Source organism: Cyprinus carpio, chromosome B18 (genome assembly GCF_018340385.1).
Source record: "Cyprinus carpio isolate SPL01 chromosome B18, ASM1834038v1, whole genome shotgun sequence".
Lineage (NCBI taxonomy): Eukaryota > Metazoa > Chordata > Actinopteri > Cypriniformes > Cyprinidae > Cyprinus > Cyprinus carpio.
The window spans coordinates 18,079,245-18,097,374 of record NC_056614.1 but is presented as its reverse complement, the minus strand read 5'-3'; the positions used below and the strand labels follow the sequence as shown (position 1 = coordinate 18,097,374).

General features: G+C 37.1%; 1 long non-coding RNA gene across 2 annotated transcripts in view; it reads left to right on the top strand.

The window, feature by feature from the left end:
- Window positions 1–17,175, top strand: part of LOC109109507 — a 41,339-nt gene extending 24,164 nt beyond the window's left edge. The window contains exon 3 of one of the 2 annotated variants that reach the window (XR_006157115.1): window positions 16,829–17,175. This is a non-coding gene — a long non-coding RNA (uncharacterized LOC109109507). Of the gene's footprint in view, window positions 1–7,948; window positions 8,425–16,828 lie in introns of those variants that run through there. The other variant, XR_006157116.1, reaches the window with a different exon arrangement.
- Window positions 17,176–18,130: the final 955 nt, after the last annotated feature.

Sequence of the window (18,130 nt, the reverse complement as noted above, 5' to 3'; positions counted from 1 at the left end):
TTCATTAGCTCTCTGATACATGAAGTCCACGCTAAGGTGCTTTTTTAAAATGTTTGCTGCTTGCAGTTTAGAGCAATGCAATATCCCCCAAGAGCAATCAACACCTGTTTACTTGTAGTTAATGAGACATCATACTTACACCACAGAAAGCTCACATAAAAACATGTTTATCTCCTCTAAGGGATGGTGTTGCGGCAGTTTATTTGCTAGGTGAGAATTTAATGCAAGTCGATCAGTACTAAAGAGGCAGTGATATTTACACATTGCCTTATGATCTTAAGAGGCATGGGTTTGCATTCAGTAGGTGCACTATTAAGGCTTTACAGATCTATAGACTTCTTTAACCTAAGAAAGATAGGTTAAAGTATACTCGATTAAGTTCCGTAAACATCCATTTATTTTCCCTTTTCATTTCAAGGCTCACATTAGTAAGTTTGTGGCAATAGGAAATCTAAAGAATTATCAGGGTGTTAGAGTTGCAGTTAATCTACAAATAAGGTACAGTAAATCAGAAGTATTCTATATCATGTCTTTAGTCCCACAGGTGTGTCGTATTACAGTGTTTCATCTTTTATTGTGTTTTTGATTGCTTGAAGCTTCTCGTGTGGGTGGTTGATATTTTAATCTCCAACTGTCGTGAGAATTGTTCGGTGCTTCTGTTAAAGACAACAATAGAATATGCAGTGAGCACCAGACTCTGAGCCTGTGGTACGGCATGCAGCATCCATTAGTGATCTCAAACAGCTGGTCATATGACTGGATTTTAGCCAGTGGTGGAACAACCAGGCCAGATTTTCCTGGACTGCTTTCATGTGTTCCATCCATTGTGGGCAAAAAAAAGTAAATCTACTACATTTTAAAAGTATTACGTTGTACCTGCCACTTTGTTTTAAGATTATACTGAAAATACAGTGGAGTCAAGTTTCTATCCCAGCTAATAGGGAGTGTTCTCAGAACATTCTGGCAGAGTTTTCTCAAATGTTCTTCTAGTAATGTTAATTTTATGTTGGTTCAAAGCTATCTGTCTTTAAAAATGTTCTCAAAACATTAGCACAAAAATTTCCTAATACATCATTCATTAATTTTTTTTTCTGAAACATTTTAGTTGGATATTCGTCTACCATTTTTTAATGTTTAATGTTACTTGTTTTAGAGTGTAGAGAGCGTTCAAAAGTAATGTTTTTCAAAATGTTTAATGATTTGATAATGATAAAATGAAATGTTCCCTTTCATTTTTAAAACATTTCAAAACTGAACATGTAATGGGAATGTTGGCAAAATGATCTTAGAACATATTTTTTGTTTCATGAGATTGTATTTTCTTTTTTACTGTTTTTTTTTTTTAATTCAATATAATTTTCCCTATTACAAATAATATTGTAAGTACAATTTTTGTAAAAAATAAAAATAAAATTGCACTCGCACTTGAGCTCCAGGAGCTATACAAGTTTGTGAAAAACCTGATGTAATTGAGCATGATTTCAGAATGATCCAAAGAGCAACTTGTAACAAGACTTTTAAAGAAAGCCCTTGATCACAATGAATGGTCACTACAGGCATTCTTACGTTAGGAGTTTGTTTTAACCGACTGATGACCTTTTGTTTGAAGGAGATCAATTAGAAGTGCAAAATCTGAAATATTTATTTTCATTTTGCGCCATAACTTCTAGCTTGTTGAAAAGTTATTCTTTTATCTCTGTATATTTTCTAGGTTTAAAATAAATTTTTTATCTTATCTTTTCAATGTGGACTCAGACTTTCAATCCTCTCTGTCATTACAAGGTTGCTACAACCCACCTTCATTCATCACGTTCCTTCTTTCTCTTTTAGCACTACTGCACTTTTAGTCTTTCGGTGACATTTTCCATATACTAATTACGTTACTGTACCACACCACTGCACACAGATCAGTATTTAGAAATCGGTCAATGGTAAACTAATTTGCCTTTGCACAAAGTAAGATGTTGATAGGTGAGGTTGACATAACTATATGAGCTAGCTGTTACACTGCATACATCCCTGCCACTGTTACAATCAGTTTAATGTTTATAAGACCAAATATGAGAGCATTTTTTGGTCAGTGTATGACTAATACAATACACAGCACATAACAATATCACTGTAGCATCAGATGTTTATAAGTAGTTTTCCATCCAGCGGCCCTGGTTGTTGTTTTTCGCTAAGTTTTCATTGCAGGTCTTAATGAAAATGTATTGTTTATGAAGTCCAGGCCACAATGAAATCTGTCTGGAATTTCAACCCTAGAATTCATTAGTATTGATTTGGCTGGACTTCTGTTGTCTAGCTGCTGTTTTGGCCAGCCTGTGTGCACACTGTATTGCTCTGCAGATAGAAAATGGTTTTGACCAGAGCCCTGAACTGCTGCTCCTTCATTTAGTATTTATTCTGAACATTTGTCCTTTAGAGTGGTTTGTTTTGTGTGTCTGTGTATGTGAAAACTGATAGGAGAGCTTTCAGATGTTCTTTTCATATGTGTTGCTTATGTGTAAATAGATAACAATGACAGCCTTTCTGTCCCAGTGGAGGCATTCTTAATATTATATAAACTTAATTTTTAATATATGAACGGGATTAGACATAGAAATTGGTTGTAGGGGAATGACTGTAGAATTTTCATAGAAATTAGGTAAACAGTCACATATATTATTTAATTGATTAATCAATTAACATTTAATGTAAATTTAAAATTTTACATGATACAATGCACTTATTGTGTACAAACATGATTTTTCATTGTACTTATATTTAAAAATAATTACACTGTTGATTCTACCTCTACACCTTACACCTCTAAACCTAGCCAGATCACTAATCCACCAATCCCACTTCAATAGCAGCAAAAGTGTTTGTTTAACAATTCAACAGGAACACAATAGGTATATTGTACCTAACAATCCATTATTTTATTATTCAGTACATACTGTAGTATCTAAAAACCCCCAATATAGAGTGGGACCAAAATAGTTCTTCTTCATCCTCTTCCTCTTCTTTTTTTTATTCTTATTCTTCCAGTTAAGGCAGATCTAGCCAATCAGAGGCAATATGACAAAATGTCTCTTGTAAGTATCTGTCAATGTTAAATCCACCACATAGTGACAAAATAAATACATATAGTAAAACTGAGACTTCACATTGAAAAATGGCAATAGATGGTAAGGACCATAAAATATAACAAAAATAGCTACAGACCAAAAAGGCAACTGTATTATGAAAAAAAGTTATTTTTTAGAAGACAAACTGTACTTTCAAATCCACCTCATGATTTAAAGGGGTCTTCGGATGCCCATTTTCCACAAGTTGATGAGATTCTTTAGGGTCTTAATGAAAAATCTGTAACATAGTTTGGTTAAAATTTCTTAATGGTAGTGTAAAAAAAAAATTTTTCCGTCAAAAACAGCTCTTTTCAGAGCAAGCCGTTTTGTAGCATTTTCCTTTAAATGTTAATGAGCTCTGCTGACCCCGCCCCTCTCTTCCAAGCCGCTCTCTGAGGGACAGTTTACTGTAGCTGCATTCCTCGTGAAACTTGCTAATTAGCACATTATTAAGAAAGGCGATTTGCAAAGATTCATTAAAAAAAACCTTATACTCACTTCTTCTGTAGGTGAAGCTGGATCACAAATGATTCGCGCAAACATAGATGCATTTAGGTAGATCAGAAAAAAACGTAATCCATCTTCAGCAGCTTAAAAGTATGGAGTAAAAGACGACTGCTATGTTCATTATTACATCAACAAAACACCTCGATTGCTTAGGAGTCATTTTTGTCTACATCTGCTCCGGCGGTGAAACAGCTCACTGATGACAGCTCACTCAGGGTGGGTCTAAGGTAAGACGCCAGTCTAGTCTGTGCTGAAACGCTACTGTCTATCAAACTGTTGTGGAAGGGGCCTGTCTTTGTGACGTCACACTCTCGATTTGAGAAAAGGGGTAAAGATTTTAGTATTAAAAAAAAAAACCACTGGGTGGATTTTAATCATTATAGGGTGGTTGTGTACACACACTGCCAACACACATTTCAGTTCAAACAACTTGTAAAAGTGCACATAGCATTTTAAGGTTTAGCTCAGGATTTTGGTCAAATAAGGTATTGGTAAAAACAGTTAACATGCTTAAAACAGTTAATAATGAGCATAGATTACGCATTCACACTTTACATCAGGGTTAATTATATGGGGCTGATTAATTCTAATGAAGTACGTGCACTACATGTGTAATTATTCTGCAGACCGTCTTGTAATGACACATTGTTATTGTTGTTTTTATTGTAGTCTAGTACTTCTACAGCATAGATTCAGACAAAACACACATTTAACAGCAATATTCTATACAAGGAATACTTTATAAAAATACTATCAAGCTATATGATTTAGAAAGCTACTGGGTTCTGAAAACACAGGGCAAGTGCTATTTTAACGGAAAACGTAAAAAACTCATCCGTAGAGAAAAGCATACTGCAGCTGTTGCTGTAAATAATGTGTCAATTAACATAAATGTGGTGTGTGTATGTGTGTGTGTGAGGGAGAGAGAGATATATATACCTGTGTGCCATATACATCCCGCCATCAGAGTCCCCCTACTTCAGCGAAGACACGTTCTCCACATTAGAGGAAGAAACAAGCCACTTCCAGGCCCAGGAAAAAGTGCTCATCTGTGGAGACCTGAACGCAAGAACAGGACTACAGCCGGACTTCAACACACAAGGGAACAAATACATCAACAACAAACTGACTGTTATTAATAACACATTCTCCCATATCCACAGAAATAACCATGATCATATAGTAAATAAGAATGGAAAAGAACTCCTGCAGCTCTGTCGAAGCCTGGGTCTGTATATCATCAATGGTAGGTTACGAGGAGACACTTTAGGGAGATTCACATTTTGCTCCCCTCTGGGGAATAGCACAGTTGATTATATGATAACAGACATAGATCCTTGCCTCTCAGATCATTCACTGTTAGAGAACTAACCACTCTGTCTGATCACAGTCAAAAATCTCAAAAAGACTGAAAATAACATTAACACAAAGCCCAGTAAACTGTACAACATCAGAAAACCATACAGATGGGCTGAAAACAGTGCTGAAGAATATCAGAAAGCACTTACCAGCCAAAAAATACAAGCGCTGATAGATAACTTTCTAAATAACACCTATGCTCACACTAATGATGATGTCAATCTTGCGGTCAAAGATTTAAATTACATATTTGAAAAATCACCAAAACAATCCAAATTGAAAACAAAAAATGGAAAAAATAAAATACCCAAAAATTACAAAAATTGGTTTTGATCAGGACTGCCAAACTATTTGCAAAAAAAAACTGAGAACACTGTCAAATCAGAAACACAGAGATCCATCTTCTTTACTGTGAAACACTAAAACATTACAAACATACACTCAGAACCAAAAAAGCACAATACACCCAAAAACAACTCACAATAATTGAGAAGTCAGTAAACATAAACCAATTTTGGAATAATCTGAAAAAAACTGATCATGAAGAATTGGCAATCCAAAATGGAAAAATATGGGAAAGTCATTTCCAAACATTGTTTAATAAAGTACAAACAGACACAAACTGTAAACAAAATCAAACAATTAACCAATTGGGATTACTAGAATTAGCAATCAAAGATAACCAAAACCCATTAGATTTCACAATAACTGCTAAATAACTTAAAAAGAAAAAAATGAAACCCCCAACTCAAAAAAGCATCTGGACCTGATGGGATATTAAATGAAATGATAAAACACACAAGCAGTAAATTTTAGTTGGCCATTCTAAAACTATTCAATGTAATTCTGAGTGTAGGTTACTTCCCTGACATCTGGAATCAAGGCTTGATAACACCAATCTTTAAAAACTGATATAAATTTGATCCTAACAACTACAGAGGCATCTGTGTGAGCAGCAACTTGGGAAAATTATTCAAATTAGTCACCACACACAATGTACTGAGTAGAAGTCAAATTGGATTCTGACCACATCTATACGTTACATACTCTAACCAAGATAAAGGTAAAATATATGCATGCTTTATTGACTTTAAAAAAAGCTTTTGACTCAATTTGGCACCAATAAACTATCATAAAAACCTACAAAAAACGTCATAGGAGGTAAAACCTATGACCTTATCAAATCAATGTACACTGAAAGTAAATGTTGCATAAAATTCGGCACCAAACGTACGAGGTATCTTTCCCAGGAGCATGGAGTGAGACAGGGCTGCTGCTTAAGCCCAACATTATTTAACATTTATATCAATGAACTGGCAAGCAGTCTGGAGCGATCCGCAGCCCCTGGCCTCACCCTACACAACTCACAGATTAAATGCCTGCTGTATGCAGGCAATCTGGTTCTGCTGTCTCCCACTCAACATGGTTTACAGCAGAACCTGGACCTGCTAGAACAATACTACCAGACCTGGGCCCTGACAGTCAACCTGAAGAAAACCAAAATCATGATCTTTCAGAAAAGATCCAGATCCCAGGGAACATAAAAAACATTTACATTAGGCACAAACCAGATAACACACACATCACACTACAACAACCTGGGTTTGAAAATCACATCCACAGGAAACTTTAATCATGCTGTGAATGAACTGAGAGATAAAGCACACAGCCTTCTACGCCATAAAACAGCAATGTCCTACAGAAATCCCTATTAGAATTTGGCTAAAAAAATTTAAATCAGTAATTGAGCCCATTGCCCTCTATGGCAGTGGGGTGTGGGGTCCGCTGACAAATCCAAATCAAGATTTCACCAAATGGAAAAACATCCAGTTGAGACCCTACATGCAGAACTCTGTAAAAATATATTACACGTGCACCGGCAGAATTAACGCATGCAGGGCAGAATTGGGCAAATATCCTCTAATCATAACGATACAAAAAAGGGCAATTAGATTCTGGAAACATCTGAAACTCAGTGACCCCCAATCATATCATTATACTGTAAATCCCTGCAACACCAAGAGATGAGCAAAGAAAGCAAGTAACACTATGATAAAATACAGCAGATTCATCAGACATTTAAAACTCTTTCAAAGCAGGAGAAACTGCTGTATCTGTTAGGAGAACACAAGAACTGCTGTGTTTGCTGCTCAATGTGTCTGCCTGTCACCATAGAAGAGAAAACACTCAACCTTCCCTGATCTGATGTTTCCAGCACATGTAGATATGTTATGCCATATTACTCTATTATATTACTTAGATGTATATTTTGCCAATGTAAATCTAATACTATATCTTATTTTATTTTATTTCTAACTTATACACTTATATACACTAATTCATTTTGCACTACATGCTTAATACTTATATATTTTTATTAGTACTATTATTCTTATTCATTCTGTTAATATGTGCACTATTTGTAAGCAGCCCAGCTGCAACTGCTTTGGCAATACAAATGTACAGTTTTTGTCATGCCAATAAAGCTCACCTAAATTGAATTGAAAAATTGAGAGAGAGAGAGAGAGAGAGAGAGAGAGAGAGCGGTTTGAAATGACATAAGGTTGAGTAAATAATGGAGGAAAAAACATTTTGAGGTGAACTTTAAACTCAGCCTTTATTTATGAAACACACCTATAATCCCTTAAATGCTCCCTCATTAGGCAACTCACTAGAAAGTGAGAAGGATTCTTCATTAAGTCTGAATGACCATTTGCCACTCTTTGTCTTTTATTCCTCCTCTACTTTCCTCATTCTTTAAATGTACAGACATTGATGCATTTTCACCCTTCCAAACAGCTATTCTTTAAAATATGTGACAGACTGCAATTAAAGAAAAGTGCTACTTGTTCAGGGTTCAAAGACACTTTGAGGTTGATAAAGGAAAGCTTTAGTCAGAGTGTGTGTGTGTTCGCATCCAGAAATAGAGGGAGCACTAATGTTTGTGCATTTTGCCCTGCTCTGTACAGTGCGTGAGATCTTGAATACCAGTCAGCTGTCGTGTGTGAATCCCTGGATGAGTATTCAGCTCTCCGTCTGCCCTTTCCACGGTTACTGTCTGCCTACCTGTCTACTCGCCACCTCATCTGTCCACAGAAGAATAGAGCTGTGCCTTTATCTGACAGCAGCGTCATGGCCCCGAGACGACCAGGAGTGGACACGGCGCGTGTGGGCTAACGCACAGGAGCACCTTAAGACCGAAACTGATCTGCTGAGACTGAGCACCAAGGGCTCCTCTTAAATTGTAGATATATTAAACCGTGTGTGTGTATATATGCGTGTGTGTGTGCGATTGCTTGAGCTGTTGGTGCAAGCTGACATACCTTAAATCTGTGTGGTGATGAATGCATGCAATATGTGTTTGTGCCAGAGGGGCTTTATCATCTTTCTTTGAAGGAAAAGTTCTGGATGATTCATTAGAGCGAGACAGGGAGGGAGAAGCTGGATGAGGCCTTAGCAGTAGGGAGGGATGGAGAAAGCAAAAGAGGAAATGTAAAAAATCTTACTGAGCATCACAGAGAACAAATCACATCTGCTTTGGTGTCTTTTAGCACTTACTTGCTGCTGCAGATTAGCTGGTCAGTCAAAAGCACAAACTCTGCTGCATAGCTCTGTGTGGAAAAGAAAAAATGTTGCATCAAGAATATTAATTATTACATATATATTAAGTGTTTTTTTAAAGTGGTGGTTAATTATTTAGCATGAAAATCCAGGCCTCAACAGTATTTTTTGTGACTGGTTCTGCTTGTTCTTTATATATTTAAAATTATATAAATGTATTTTTTTTTATTTTAGTTAATATAAAGTTTTTCATTTATTCATTTATTAAATATATTTGTGTTACATTTCTACACGAATAGAAATATTAAAGCTGATGGCTGATATATTTTGATTGGACAAGCCCCAACTGAACTGTTGCGAATTGCGACAAATGCAACACCTGTGACAGCACATAATAAAATATATAAACAAATAATAATAAAATTAATTAAATAGGCTATGTATAAATTTAAATCCTCAGCTCTAAAACATTTAATCAGCTTAGATAACACTCTGTGAGTGCAGTGTCTAAGAAATCATTTTTACAAATTGTCTAGGAAAAGTTATAGAAATTCATTGGTCTAAAAGTGCGGGAACCTTACACTTGTTTGCCAACTGTAACGTTCATCCATCCATCCATTGTTTTATCTCATTCTATCTATATATGGTTGCATTTGCTGCAGTAAACAATATATATTTTCTCTCAAAAGTTAGTAAAGTTGGAAAGTACAAGTCCTCAGTGAGACACTTGAATTAATGTGCTCTCTTATTTCCCATCACTAATTCTGAGTGAGTCTCCATATAGACTGCATCTATTTCACAGCGCACACACACTGCAGTGCACAAAGGCTAGTGTGAGACAGCCTAGAGTGAGAAAAGATAGGAAGAAAAGAGGAAATGTGCATGCGGTCACAGACAGACCTCTGTAGTGTGTGTGGGTGTGTGTGTGTGTGTGTGTGTAAGAGTGTGAGAGAGAGAGACACATTGGGCAGTATTAATCTGTTCCTGTAAATGATCTGACTGGCACTCCGCTCTCATGTAAACGGCGGCTGTCAGAGCGATAAGGGTGCAAGCTTCAGTAGAGAATCTCTTTTTTCTCTCTTTCTCTTTCTCTCTCTGGCAACTTCCCCAGAGAGAGCCAGATAAGCCCAGTGTGCAGAGGGGCTCCACATAGCACCAGCCCCCAAAAAGAGCCCCATTATCAGCTTGTCAAAGTGACTCGTGATGCACTACACACAAGCTCAGAGAGGTGCCAAGGACATCAGTTGGCCATAAGAGTGCACGCATGTTCATGTTTTCTGTCTAATACAGCATGCACATTTAATTTTTTTTTTTATCGAAAACAAAGGCATTTGCACTTTATGAATCACACCGGGTTTTATTTTACTCACACACTCTCAAATTGTCACATACACACAGATGCTTAACAGAACAGCTTGGGACTCTTCCATTTGAGCAGAGGGGGTGTAGGGGGAGATTTGAGCCCACAGGTCTAATTTGCTGCCATGGCCTGAGCAAGGCCGCTGGGTTATCCGTCTCTTTTTGGGTTCCTGGAGGTCTACTGTGAAGAGTCTCATCTCCAGAAAGCATTACCATACAATTTCACACACATTTAATGTGTTAAGTACTAGAACTGGAGTGTTGATGTCTGGATTACTAATGCCCTTTATTGCCAGAAAAAAAAAAAAAAAAAATATATATATATAAAAATAAATAAATATTATATAATGTTAACAATATAATACAATATAGGTGTGTGTGTGATCAAAAGTGGCCAGATGCTGATCACAACAATACTGTTTTTACTTGATTATTAATCAAATAAATTCAGCCTAGACCCCAAACTTTTTGAATGGTAGTGTTTATTGAAATCGACTATAGATGGCTAGAGATCATTTTTCCATTTCAGATGCCACTGACAATTTCCACCACAACTCATGAGCTATGAATGTGGTCTTGTAGAGTTTTTGTTCCACTTTGTTGTTTGTCCCTGAATCAAACAGAGATCTTTTTAATTATATTGTTCTCCACACATTCAGTAAATTTTTCTCTTGTTTTCTGCATTTCAGCAATGCATTCTACCCAAACATTCAGACTTTTTCTGGCACACACATATGCAATTCACTGTGGGATTTTGCAACCGCTTCCTAGTCTTAATGGAAAGCACAACAATGGAAAGTGAGCCACAGTGCCAAGGCAATTAATTCACTTCTGTAGTCCATGGTACCATAATGGTCACATGAGAAGTAGTGAAATTCTTTCAGTGACTCTCAAACGAATGTCACGGTGGTCTCAGAAGCTTGTGGTTGCTTCATTAAGGTCACATAAAAGAATGTCTGGGTCACAAACACAGAAAATATAATAACCACATGTGTGCTTTATGCTGCAGAGTTCACACACACATTTGCATTTAGTAAGCAATTTAAAATGTGCACATACACAAAAACAGCCTCGCTTTCATTTCCAATCACCCTTAATGAAAGAGACATTATTTTGTAATCCAATGAGGAAAAAGTGTGATAAATGTGATGAGGCAAAGTAAATGACTACGGTAATTAAATGCGACAATTACTGTTTGTGTTTTGTACCTGATTCTTAAAAAACAATGCTGCTTGCTCCCTAGTGAAACATGGTGCAGTATTGCCCTGTCTTTCTTCCTCTCCCACAGATGACAGTGGTATAATAATTACAGAGTGAAAAATAATCTGTCTCTTTTTTTCCACCCTTCCACATCCAGTTTAGCTTGGGGCTGATAATATACTGTACTGGTTTTGAGAGCTATTTGAATATTTCTTTGGCAGGAAATCATATTACAGGGCTATTAAAAAGTAGTTATTTGTACATAAATTCCTAGGGAGTCAGTGGTGGATCTTGGCAGAGGAAGTGCATGCAGCTCGATACAAAGGCAGTTAGGAGATGATATTTCGCCAGCACAGTGTTTATTAAAAAATCGGCCTGCTCCTTCATCATCCTCTGAGGGAACTGTGTGTCAGCTAGCTCATATTTCATAGCTCATGCTAATGTAATTAGCGCTGTCACGCGGGAAGGAAAACGCTCATTACCACTCTTATAAATGTTGATTTCACTGGGTGGCAAAAGACAGCAGCTCTCAGCACTGGAGGTCTTGTTTGGAATTGTGTTAGGGTTTCCTGGAAGGTTTTGTTTTACATGTTTTGTTTTTTGTTTTTTTGGATTGTCTCTTGCATCAGTCCATACCTTTTATTTTATCCTAGTGGATGTTGCCAGTTTTGTTGTTAGCAGGTTGTCTGGTACTGAGTTTGGTATCACAACTCAAAAATGGGTTGCAGGTCCTTTATGAAAGGGCTGTTAACAGCAAGGAAGAAAAATAAATGCAGATCAAAATTTAATTCTATTCCTGCCCTGTCTATGCAGTGTTACTAATTTTGCATATTTTGTGCCCTTTATGTTAAACAATGTCTTGTGTCATCACTTGATGGCCAACATAAATCTGGGTGCTGAAGCAAAACCACTTTAGAATCACTTTAGTTGTAGATAAACAAACATATGCATTTCTTCTGAATAATACAAAGAAGATTGTTTTGACTTTTTTTACCCATTCAGTAAAAGGGAGTGGGGTCCAAAACACCTTTATTTTTTTTTATTTATTTTTTTGTATAGTCAGTATGAGACATTTGTGCAAATATTTTAAATATAAAAAACATGATTATATAACAAATATAGACCAGCTGATGTAATAAGCTAATATGGACAATGTATAAAGGTTTCACCCTGTCTGAACTGTTGACTCTGATGAAACCAGATGCTGAAAAGCATGCAGACTTGTTGATTTGGTTCCAAGCTCTCAAAACATCTGGTTTGTTTGTCTCCTGCATAAAGCACAAAGGCAGCAGTGCTTGTGTTTGTTCTCTTAGTGCTATTTTCATCTCTGCCTGTGAACCTTTTCCCCCCTGATGTGTAGCAATGTGCTTGGGACATTAAGTTAGTTCAGTCAGCTGATTTAGTCTCAATTTGGCTGGAGATGTATACTACTAATAATAGTTAACACGGGGTTGTTGCTTGTGTGAGCGACTTGCTATGGACTCACAGAATCTGTTAGGATGAAGCCCACACTTCATCCTAATGCACATTGTATTCAAACACACTCTATCATTAGCACTAATGGCTCTGTTTACCAGCTAGAATATGACTGCCGATCCCACACACTGTAGCTTCAATTTCAAAACAATAAGAGTTTTTGTTTTACCCTCTCTGTTATTAAATTTCAAATGATTATGCATACGTTTATAGAAAATCCCAAACAACTAGGAATGATTTTGTGGCACTGTATGAAGAACCCTTGAAATTTTCTTTCAAAGGAGACGGCAAAACTTCTTAGATGAAGCTCACCATAAGTTGTTATTGGTAAGAAATAAGAGAAGAACTAAAATATTGTAGAACACATACTGTGCTTTTGGCACTAGCATAAATGAATAAAGTAATTGGCACCACCCCAAAAAACAGTACCTTATCTTCGTTGTCATGGCGAGTGTGTCAAAACGGCCCGTTGTCTAGATCTGTGGTTTTAAATGGTGCTGCTCTGAAGTGTCAGCTGCATTTGATTGGACGCTTCATTAACGAGCAGTTGGAGAATGGTCTGTACATAGCAGGCAGACAGGAGAGAATGGATAATTACCTCACTCTCCCGGAAGGTTTTCCAGCCTGGTCCTTACACACACTGACAGACCAGAGAGAGAAAAAGGACAAAATTGTCTAGAAGCCTCACTTTGAGGTTTAGCCAGCTGTCTGTATTAGCAGAGGTTGTATTGGAGGATAATGATGACAGGACATTTACAGGTCAGTCGAACGAATGCCTGAACTGATTTGACAAAGACATATTGTCATGTTTCACTGCTCTCTTTTCGATTGCTTGTTTTACCATCATGCCAGCAATTATTTAGCTGTGTTTTGCAAACTTAAGACTGCAATAAAGATGTGTGCAGTTAGGGATTTCAATATATTTTATTAAGACCACTGTATTCACATCCAGACGTTTCATGGACCATCTGCTTGATATTGCACACAAAAATAGCAATACCTGGCTAAAATTGCTTTCTCAAACAGGTGTTTATTAGTCCTCAGAGAAACTAAGTATTGTGTAGAGGTATCAGGCTGATTAAAATAGCATTTAGGAGGAAGATTTGTCAAATTTAGGACACAAACTTTGATATTTGAGACTCTTAGTGAATTGGATATTCTTTATCATACTTCCCAGCATTGCTGGTAAGCTGATGATTGGTCAATCAGGTATAAGGTTCTTCTTCAGAAGGACTGTGCTGAATAATCAGTATTTATGTTGTTGAACAACGTCTGTGTGAGACTTGTATCTCTTTTTATTTAACCAGTATAGATTCATTCTGTTTTTGGCTGTTGTGTCTTAGCTTGTTGTGTTTTTGTTATTAAAATTATGTTTTTGGATGTCGTTTTTTTAAAGCAACTTGAGAGCTCTGCATTCTATTGTGTTTTCTTATGCTTCTATTTAAACAAAAATAAATAAAGTGAATAGTTGTCTAATTGTTTGGATAGCCCAAATTTTAGTGGGTTTTTAAAGTATGAAGTTACACATCCCTACCCTCCTCCATCCAACGTTCTATCATATAATAATCAGCATCAGTTAGTTTTGGAGTAAACTTACAGCACAAGCCAGGTCTCATGTTCAGTCCTCACATTGCCGTCAGTAAGCCGAATATATTCACTTTTATCACTCTTGTGGATTGAAAATGACCACCAGTCGGTGGCTGGGAATGTGTAACAGGCTATTATAGAGTAAATAAAGGTTTTTTTGAGGCATTTCTGTAGTGTTTGCTGTGTGTTTAAAAGCTACAGAACACATCCCTCAGGTCTTGTTGCAGAAGCAGAGAAATCATTACATAGGCTACCCAAGCCAGCACAGCAATGGGAAATTCAAACTACTAACACACAAACACATGTATACACGCCAGACTACCTGCTTCCTTCTCAAGGGTTCTGTCCAGCACAGCAGGAGGTTAGAACCAGACACATCTGCCTTTGGTGTTCAGAGTAGAGCGGTGGAGTGGGACAAAGAAAGCCGAGCCTGAGGCCTAGCGAGAACAGTGGGAAAATCAGTTAGAGATCCTGTCTCCTTGTGTGAGCACCTGCTGTCACCCTGTAGGCCAGAATCACAACAGGTTTCTTGTCTCAAACAGGCTAAAACAGACCTGGGGTGTTATGACTAGGGAAATTATAAATTGTATAAATTTAATTTTATGTTATTAATTGTATTCTTATTAGTATTTTATGATCTTTTTTATGTTTTCTGCAGACCTCCTTGTGGCCTCAATCCAAATTCAATCATATTTTTTTTTTTCTCAGTTGCAGTGTTAGCATACTGTAGTAACTGCTGTTTGCTCTTATGCATAGTGCAGTGCATCTCTCATAGCTTCTTGTCTCTGAGTAAATTGCCTTTGGTGATTTTTGCATTATTTGGCTCTCTTACACTGCATCTGGGACAGACAAACACAAGTGCTGTTCTGTGCATGTGGAGTTTTAGTGCTAAATCCAACGTGACAGAAACATAAATAAAACAGTGAAGCTGGCATCTTCTCATCCTGAGTTGTTACCCAGCTACAGTGGTATACAGCTGCTGCCTGTTCAACCGGTTGTACTTATGTTGATGTAATGCAGTTCAGACCCAAAAGTATATAGCAAACTCTGGTTTGGATCAAGCAGCATGTGACATTAAGTGACTTAATGTGTTTGCAGAAGAGGAGATTTTTAGTATTCAGGATGGTGTTCAACTTTTCATTGATTTCCTGAACAGTGATCTACTCGCCTGATTCCTATGACAATATTTCCATGTCGTGTGTTAAATCGCGGTAATTAAAATGTCATCAGAGCTTTGTAATATGATTTAGTTCACGGTCAGCCTCAGGTTCTAAATCTCACGCGTTAGTACACAGGCAAATCATCTCAAACACTCAAAAACGCTGGTCGTTTAGTGCTTGACCTAGCGCGGGTGTGTTGGCGGCACTGTCTGTCTATTTACAGATAAATGCTTCTTCTAGCCCGTGGCTGATATGGTGTACCGACCTTCCCAGAGACCTAAGGGGCAGGGTGTTCAGAATCAGGGCTGCTGACCAGTCAGGTCACGCTGGTGGGTAAAGCTTGGTGGAGCCATTCCAAACAAACACTCCGACCCTGCCATGCAGTCCTCTACCCATTTTCTCTGTCCCTTTCTCTCCATTTTGAATCATTCAGCCTTGTTTCCATTTTCAAGGGCCGGTGAATCACATTGTAACTACAGGGAGCGCTGACATTTAAAGAGACTGGATGAGAAGCAATTAGCATGCTTTGCAAAACAATTAGACCACACTGACTACACAGATGATCAAACACTGGCCCCGCAGAGTGTTTACTAAAACAGCCGTCGCCCACAAGCATAGCTCAACGACCACGCCTGAAGCAATCCACTGCATCCTCAGCAAAATCCACCTCCTCTCTATCTTAACATGCTCACCATAAAGCAAATATATGTGTTAGTATGAGTAAATTGTTGCATGGATGTACTTTTGTGGTGACTGTTTAATGAAAGACACAAATAAATAAAATTAGCCTTTAGAAGGTTACTTCTGATTTGAAAAAGACTTCAGACTGTATTAAATTCCACAGCAAACCTTATGTGTAAGTAAGAGTTTGACATTTTTATGAATTTTGCAAACATTTCACATGCAAAAAATGTTTAAAGAGATGTTATTACCCAATATTACCCAAAATGTTATTAATTATTTTTTATTCACATTCATATTGTTCAAAACCTCTATGATTTTATTCTGCTAAACACAAAAAATATTTTTTTGAAAATGGACAGGTTTTTTTCACACAGGTAGGGTCATTGGTGTTTTGGCCCCTTATTGATTTTAAATGTATGGACAAAAACTTTATATTCTTCAAAATATCTTCTTTTGTGTTTCACAGAAGATTGACGCTACTGATTGAAAGACTGTGGTCCATACGATTTTTTTTATGTTTATGTTCACCAGGGTTGTTTATTTGATCATCAGTAAAACAGCAATATTGTGATATTTCTATATACATATATATATATATATATATATATATATATATATATATATATATATATATATATATATATATATATATATACATACATACATACATAAACACACACACACACACACACACACACACACATATATATATATATAAATATATATATGATCTTCAGTGTCACATGATCATTCTAATGATTCTAATAATTCTAATAACATTCTAAATGTTTATTAATGAGCTTCTCTCCTCTTTGTTCACAGTGCTGGTATGTGGTGAAGTGTGCAGCTGCAGCAGTTAGGAGGAATGCATCATGGAGTTGCTGGTAGGACTGGAGGAAGCTACTGGGATAAGGTACTGGATCAGTGGTGTCATGAGACGCAGACAAAGAATAATAGAATCTGCATAATGTTCCTTCCCCTTTCTCCCTCAGTGCCACATTCTGCTGCTCCACAGGGCATTGTGGGTAATATATAGAGGTGCTCAAGATGCGCTGGGCTCATGCGATTGTTTATGGTAGAAATAAAGTGCAGTATAAACTGCAAACAAAGCAGCCGGAGAGACGCTTAATGGCCTCCTCCTCTATCTCCTCTATACTGTCTTCCCTGTCTCTCTCTCTCTAACTCTGTATTTCTCACTCTCTCGCTTTCTCTGCTCGCTTACATCCTCTCTTTCTCTCTCTGTCTTTCTTCTTTTTTAAACAAGAAGCTGGACCACTGAGATCATTTGCTATTTTCTGCTGGTCTCTTGACAACCTGACAGCAAATTACAGAAGCATTTTTTGTTGTTGGGTAAAATGTCTCTGAGTGGTCATTTCATTAAAACTTCTATACTGTAAGCAATCCCCACCTGTCTTTGTTTGCATGAGTGTGTGTGCACGCTTATTGTCATATCTAGAGCCTCATTTAGATCATAGTCCCAGACTCATAACGACTCACAACTATGAAATGGCATACTTAATGGCACTTTTTGTGGGTTTTTCTGCTCACTGTTTTGTACAGTTAGTCAATGGACTGCCTTAAAGGTGACATGTGTAATTTTTTTGATAGTAAAAAACCTTCTCCTTGTTCAGTATAATGTGTATAGACAACTCTAAGTAAGCCATTTGTAGGTTGATTCCCTAGAAAAGTGTAAAATGTATGGCTTTATGGCATTCATTAACATTGCTTTATTCGTCATGGGGAAGGGAAAGGGAGTCTGTAATAACTGGAGAAAGTTATCCATTAGCATTCCTAGACATCTCAGTGGCAGTTTTCCAGCTGGTGCAAGACTCTCTGAAAGTACACGACTTCTCTATCTTTGCTAATGGAACTTACTCTGAATTTATTGAGTCCAGAGCTGTGAATGCAGTGTGACTGATCACTCAGGAGCCACAGGAAATCATGATGACATCATGATGCCTTCAGTCCTGTGCCAGTTATCTTGAGCTGTGATGTTGAAGGCAGCTGAAACTCTATTTCACGCTTTTAAGAGCCTTCCAAACAATTGGTAAAAACATAATATTATTAAATATTTCAGATTTAAGTGTTGCTTGTTATAAAGTCAGGATGCACATCATTTTTTGT